Below are 7,531 nucleotides of genomic sequence, written 5' to 3'. Positions count from 1 at the left end.
AAATTTTTCCCCTTTCATCCTAAACCTATGTCCTCCGGTTCTGGATTCCACACTTCTTCGTCCTTATTTGCTGTAACTGTGCAATTTTTTTCTGTTAAGATAATTATTTGCTTCCCTTAGTCAATGCTGATTTAATACCAAGTGCTCTAATCTGTTTACTTTTTCAGAGTTACAATTTGCTAAGCTGTATGAAATCACAAAACTACTCAAATTTTTCACGTTAAAAACTTTCAAAGTTAGGGGGCACCCGGATTTGAACCGGGGACCTCTTGATCTGCAGTCAAATGCTCTACCACTGAGCTATACCCCCAGTGCTGATACGCTGGCTTTCGGTCTATGTATTTCAGAGAAAGAATGTGTGAATTGATTTTCATGAAGGTTTGTTTCATTTGTGACTTTGAATGTCTCGAGCGGCTAATGTTATCACCGAGGTGATTTAATTACTGTACCTTCCACAGAGCCATTGTGACGCATATTGGACGAACGTTAATACATTAGGAATAGAATGCTGCCGCCTGGCGGTTCCACCAGGTCAGAGATATTTTATAGGCGATTCTGTCCCCGCGCTGTTTACGTGTCAGCCTTCTGCAGTCCGGCAAATATTCTCGATCACAGCGAGTAGAAGAATATATCTTGTATTGCTATCTGTTTCCCGAACTTTGCAGCATTTTGCAATTTGAGTTTTTACAACTGGTGTTTACTTGTTAGTGGAGTTTGGCTGTGAATACCTAAACACAATGTGGGGGCATTATTGGCAATTGGTACCCAACCTGGTGTTCTGGGTCTTAACGCTGTTGGAAAGAATATCGAAAATCTGTGCTCGTCATTCTTCAAATTAGTTGAAGGGTAAATAACATTAGTAAATCTATACAATATTGGAAACCGACAAAAGATTGAACACATAAAGGAAGTGGACTAACTGAAAAAAAAGGAAAGGAAGCGAAATGCAGGAAATAGTCAGCAGACCGCGCAGCATCTGTGGCGAGACAAAAATAATGTCCAGTCGACGATTCTATCGTAATATCCTCAATGGATCTGTCTGTATACGCACCTCTTGGCCCAGGATTCTAAACGTATAATGAACATTTTCTCTTAAGTCTGTAGACTGCAGATTTAATTGATTCTGGCATAAAGTATACGAAACAAAAGCTTTTCCGCCCATCTTAATGTATCCTTTCAAAAGCAGTAATAACTGACACTGAAGAGTCAGTTTTATTTACAGCACGGAAAAAAGGCCTTCTGTTCAGCAAACACCTAGTCCTGTTTTCCAGCACTCATATCTTTTCAAATGCTCATCTGATTGATTATTAAAAACCCTGAGCCTTCCTGCTTTGTCACCTTTTAAATAACGAATTCCAGATATCCACCACATTCTCCGTGAAAATATCTTTCTTCAAATCTCTTCTAAATCTCTGCTCCTTACCTTAAAACTCTGATCTCTCTACTTCGGTGGAAAGTTTCTCTCCATCTACGCCTCTCAGAGCTTTGTACACCTCATTCAGGCTTCTCCCTCTCAGTTTTCTCTGTTTTCAGAAAAACAACCCCAGCTTATCTAGTCTCACTTCATGGCTGAATTGCTCCAGCCCAGGCAACATCCTGATGAATCTATTTTGCACCTGACAATCACATCCTTCCTACAATGTGACGACGGGAACTCCTCCTGTGGCCTAACTAATGTTGCAGCTACAGCTCCATCACAACTTCCCAGCTCTTGTACTCAAGAAGAAGGGCTCATGCCCAAAACGTCGATTCTCCTGCTCCTTGGATGCTGCCTGACCTGCTGCGCTTTTCCAGCAACACATTTTCAGCTCTGATCTCCAGCATCTGCAGTCCTCACTTTCTCCTCTTGTACTCAATGCCTTGACAAACAGGCAAGTATCCCATAGATTTTCTGGTCCACCTTTACTTGACATGCCCACCAAGATCCTTCGGATCCTCCGTACTTCCTAGGGTTACACTTTGTATTATAGAGAAAAAACCCAAAGCATTACGAGCATCACAAAGAATGACTCACATTGACCTATTGTTCCATCATCCTTCTTCAGAATCACAGAACTGTTATGAAGCAGAAAGAGGCCTTTTTGGTTTAGATTACATTTAGATTACATTAGCTACAGTGTAGAAACAGGCCATTCAGCCCAACAAGTCCACACCAACCCTCTGAAGAGTAACCCACCCAAACATATTTCCCTCTGACTAATACACCTAACACTATGGACAATTTATTTTCTCTTAGGTTTTCTCACTGTATCTTAAACTTGCTACCTTAATTTGCTTCTGAGCCCCAGCAGCAAATATCACAATTGATTTCCACTAAGCTGAGACCAAAACACTGCAATGGTAACTAGAGGCCACTTTTCTATATATGTTTCCTTTATGTCTACAGTTTCCTGCCTTTCCCTGTAACCGTGCACTTTGAATGACTATTTAATTAGAAACAGTGCCCTCATGAATCCCTCAATTGAAACTGCCTCCACCACACTTCCAACAGTGCATTCCAGATCTTAACCACTTGTGTGAAAAGATTCTTTCACATCTCACATTTGTTTCTTTTGCGAATCACTAATTCTGTTCAGCAATCCTCTTAGGAGCACGAAGAGTTTTTCCAGAACTATTCTGTCCAAACCCTTCATGATTTGAAAACTTCTAAAACATAGAACAATACAGCGCAGGATAGGCCCTTCAGCCCTCAATGTTGCGCCGACCTGTGAACTATTCTCAGCTCATTCCCCTACACTATCCCATCATCATCCATGTGCTTATCCAAGGATTGTTTAAATCTCCCTAATGTGGTTGAGTTGACTACATTAGCAGGTAGGGCATTCCATGCCCTTACCACTCTCTGCATAAAGAACCTGCCTCTGACATCTGTCTTAAATCTATCACCCCTCAATTTGTAGTTATGCCCCCTTGTACAATCTGACGTCAACATCCTCGGAAAAAGACTTTCACTGTCTACCCTGTCTAAGCCTCTGATCATCTTGTATGTCTCTATCAGCTCCCCTCTTAGCTGCCGCCTTTCCAGTGAGAACAGACCCAAGTCTCTCAGCCTTTCTTTATAAGACATTCCCTCCAGACCAGGGAACATCCTGGTAAATCTCCTCTGCACCTTTTCCAATGCTTTCACATCCTTCCCGAAATATGGTGACCAGAACTGTACACAATATTCCAAGTGTGGCTGTACTAGCGTTTTGTATAGTTACAGCATGATATTGCAGCTCTGGAACTCAGTCCCTCTATGAATGAAACCCTAACACACCATATGCCTTCTTAACAGCACTATCCACCTGGGTGGCAACTTTCAGGGATCTATGTACATGGACTCCAAGATCCCTTTGCACATGCACACTACCAAGAATCTTTCCACTGACCCAGTACTCTGCCTTCCTGTTATTCTTCCCAAAGTGCATCACCTCACATTTAGCTGTATTGAACTCCATTTGCCACCTCTCAGCCCAATTCTGGAGTTTATCTAAGTCCCCCTGCAACCTGTAACATGCTTCCAAACTGTCCACCACTCCACCAACTTTAGTGTCTTCTGCAAATTTATTAATCCATTCACTTATGCCTGCGTTTAAGTCATTTATGAATATGACAAACAGCAGTGGTCTCAAAACAGATCCTTGTGGCACACCACTAGTAACCGGACTCCAGGCTGAATATTTTCCATCAACCACCACATGCTGCCTTCTTTCAGAAAGCCAGTTTCTAATCCAAACTGCTAAATCACCCTCAATCCCATGCCTACCATGTGGAACCTTATCAAAGGCTTTACTGACGTCAACTGCCCTACCCTCATCTACATGCTTTGTCACCTTTCTATCAGATCTCCTCTTAGCCCCCTTCTCTCCAGGGGAAAATGTTCTAACCTGTCCAACCTCTCTTAATATCTTAAGTTTCCCATCCCAGGAATCTTGTTCCTAAACCTCTTCTTCACTCTCTGCAATGTGCTCATATCCTTCCCAAAGTGTGGTGTCCACACCAGTACACTGCTTGGGGTCCTCTGCGGTATCTTTATGTTTCTCTTGAACTGCCTGGCAGTCGCCCATTCTGCCAGATTATCCTGAACCTGTGGTGTGACCACACCTCTGAATATGCTATCCACATAATTCTCTGCCTGGTGTATGCACTTCAGTGATTCCAGCTGCCCGTCAGGCTCTGAAACCAGTAAAACTCATTAAAATTTTATTTAAACTTGTTAAATTGGTGACACTTCCTGCACAACTCTCCATGTACCACAGACTGCCCTAACATACCTTAAGTTTATGTTAACTTTGTTTAACTTACTTTAGCCTTACTATGCCTTATTTTAAGATTAATTTTACTTACTTTAACCTTAACTCGGTACCACTTATTATAAACTGGAGGTTAGTAAAATTAGTAAGGCTGAAATTTCTCACCCTTACTGCAAATCGGCTTCCTCTCCTGTGCCTATATATTCTTAATCTCCCTGTGCTCTCTGCTGCAGTTGTTATGGACTAGGCCAGGCCACTCAAAACATTCTTAAGCAGGCAGCCCAGACCATAATTTTGCAATTTGATTCAGTAAGTTTATAGTGAAAATTACCTGGAGTATGTTAGTGACTATTAAATTTTAAAACAGACAAAACATTATTCACAAAATTACACAATGAAACACAAAGAACAGAATAAAGAACCCCTAAAGAACTCATTCTATCCAAACTAGACCTAATTATGCTGTTCCGAATATACATAACTGTCCCAATAAGCAAACCTTCTTGAAAAACAGTATAAATAGAACAGATGCTTAAAGGTTGAAGTTAGAGGGCAGAAGAGAGAGAGCTTGTTTCCACACAGCTCACAGTTGAACTCCCAACCAGTTCTGGACTGAACTGAACTGCTCAGCTAGAGAGCTGACCACTCCCCTTTCATTCTACAGGTCACTTGTAAAACATGACCACTTTGGCCTGAAGTTTCATCTGTTTACATATAAACAAAACGCCTCTCAAAATCCTTTTCATCTCTGTACCAAACCAGACTGATCGGAGCCTGGCCTGGTTTATTACCCCTCTGAAAAAAATCAAGGACTGAGTATCCTGGAGCCAAGGAACAGCCTTTTGGAAAAAAATGACTAGCTTTGTGACACAGTGTTCAGAGTGAAGTTTCTTCTGCACTCTGCTCTTTTTAAACTTGCTGCTCCTCTCTTTGTGCTGTTTAGAATTCTCTTTCTCTGGGGGAAAAAAATTCCAGGCTGAATTTTGTCAGTCCTCTGGTGAGGTGCAGGGAAAGTTAATAAAATGGCATGGGAAGACATCAGGGATGGAACCCAGTATTTACCTGCTGTTGGACTTTGGCTCAATCTACCAACTTACTTTCTTTTATGTGTGAGCCCAGTCCTGCGTGTTCTTTTAAATGAAGCAATAGGAGAAGATATTCAGTCTCACACTCTTAATTTATTTTAAACAGTAAGTGGACAAAGTATACAGAGCTCTGGGTCTAAACCTTTTTGTCCCTGACAAACTACAAAGTGTGCCAGTTCAAAAAGTAAGACCCCGTTCTGTCCCTGACCCAGTCTTTTTATATAATAAAAAACATCATACAATCACTGAGGTGGAATTATCTTCTGATTGGCTGTTAATCTGACTCCATTCTCCGCCTCCTCGCATTCCCGGATGTCCGACCTCACGTGACCTTCTTTTGCCCGCGAAACGGAGCATCACGTGACCTCCTCGGCCCACGAAACGGAGCATCACGTGATCTCCTCCCACTCCTCCGGGGCGCGAAACGGAACGTCACGTGACCCCCTTCTGCGCGCGTTAAACAGCATCACCACTGACTTCCAAATGCCGAATACAATTACACTCGCAGCCAGCCTTCTATTTTACAAGTAAGCCATATTTTTACACTGCTGCTAGGCCAATATTGCCAGCACCAAGAATGTGGCCACCCACTCAAATGCTCAATGAAGTGTCCTTTTGCCACCACGTTCTTGCTTGCACCGAGAAGGCCTGCTGCTCTTTAGAGACACTGTCAGTAAAGGACAGGCTGCCTCCAGTACGGATGAAAGAGGAGGCTTTTACATTTCCATTCTATAGCTAGAGGGTGGGGTTCTGGGTTGATGGGCTCCCAGTGGCAATAGCCATCTTTGTGGCAATAATGGTCTACTTCCACAATTGCCAGGGTCTGCCTGCCAGGCTCAAGTTTACTCCAAAGCACACATCTCATCTTCAAAGGGCACCTCAACTTTGAAATGCCTTCGCCTTCATACTGCAGCCTTGGCAGTGATCATTGCTTGTTTTAATTTCAAAAATATACTTTATTTATAAAACTATCTTTATATTCATACATAGGAATTAGAGCAATTCAATTCTGTACACAGTCTTTACATATGTAGAAAAACTATGTAAAGGGGAGGTGGGGTTGGCCTCTCCACTAACCCCACCTCCCTGCCCTCGACACCATCAGAAACCACTCCCCCTGCCCCCAACATCGCCCCTTCCCCCCACTCCAAGCCTGTGCAGCACCTCCCCCCACCCCAACTCCCATCCAACACTGCCCCCCGCCCCCCCCCCCCCCCCCCCCCCCCCCCCCCCCCCCCCCGCCCCCCCAACCCCATACACACCCACCCCCTCTCTGGGGCAGCTTGTCAGGACACCAACAAGAGTTCTGCAGTTGCATTTGTGGGGTAAGTCTCCAAATAGCACACACACACACACACACACACACACACCTTTTATGGGCGGCATGTTGGCACAGTGGTGAGCACTGCTGCCTCACAGCGCCAGAGACCCGGGTTCAATTCCCGCCTCAGACTGTGTGGAGTTTGCACGTTCTCCCTGTGTCTGCGTGGGTTTCCTCCGGGTGCTCCGGTTTCCTCCCACAGTCACAAAGATGTGCAGGGCCAGGTGAATTGGCCATACTAAATTGCCCGTAGTGTTAGGTAAGGGGTAAATGTAGGGGTATGGGTGGGTTGTGCTTCGGCGGGTCGGTGTGGACTTGTTGGGCCGAAGGGCCTGTTTCCACACTGTAACGTAATCTAATCTAACTGCAACGTTTCGACAGGTTCCACCTTTGCCCTGAAAAGGACGCGATCACTGTTGGAAACATGTTTTTGATGTAATGTTTCCAAAAGGACCTCGAGGACAAATTTTACTTAAATTACAAAAAAAGCTGGAAACACAGCAGAACAGATAGCAATGGTGAAGCCAGTAACAGTTAACGTTTCAGATCAGCATTGGAACAGCAGTAGACCATTCAACCTATTTTCAAATAATCGAGGTTCCTCTGTATATGGGCAGGGTGAATCACCAATCCCAGTACAGATCTGACCCAGTTGGCAGTGATCTTAGATAGGATTTTGTCATCTGCAATCAGCTGTGAAATTGGTCACCAATTTCTAATTTCTCCCTCTCCCCCATGTGCTTGTAGATGAAGGTGATGATGTGTTTCCTCATGGATAGCTGACAGAAGCATACTGTCGTAGGCCTCCAGCAGGTCCTGGCTAATCAAGTCCCAAAGAACTGAATACAACTTGGCCAGTAAGCCTTCACTTCTGAGAGTTTTGTTCTTTT

At 43.8% G+C, this 7,531-nt stretch overlaps 1 non-coding gene across 1 annotated transcript; it reads right to left on the bottom strand.

Annotated features, from left to right (window-relative positions):
* Window positions 1-238: 238 nt before the first annotated feature.
* trnac-gca lies at window positions 239-310 on the bottom strand. The gene has a single exon. It is a non-coding gene; the product is annotated as a tRNA-Cys (tRNA).
* Window positions 311-7,531: the final 7,221 nt, after the last annotated feature.

The sequence above is a fragment of the Chiloscyllium plagiosum genome, chromosome 6 (assembly GCF_004010195.1).
Source record: "Chiloscyllium plagiosum isolate BGI_BamShark_2017 chromosome 6, ASM401019v2, whole genome shotgun sequence".
Taxonomy (NCBI): domain Eukaryota; kingdom Metazoa; phylum Chordata; class Chondrichthyes; order Orectolobiformes; family Hemiscylliidae; genus Chiloscyllium; species Chiloscyllium plagiosum.
Note: the sequence above shows the minus strand (reverse complement) of the source record. Positions and strands in the feature narration are given on the sequence as shown.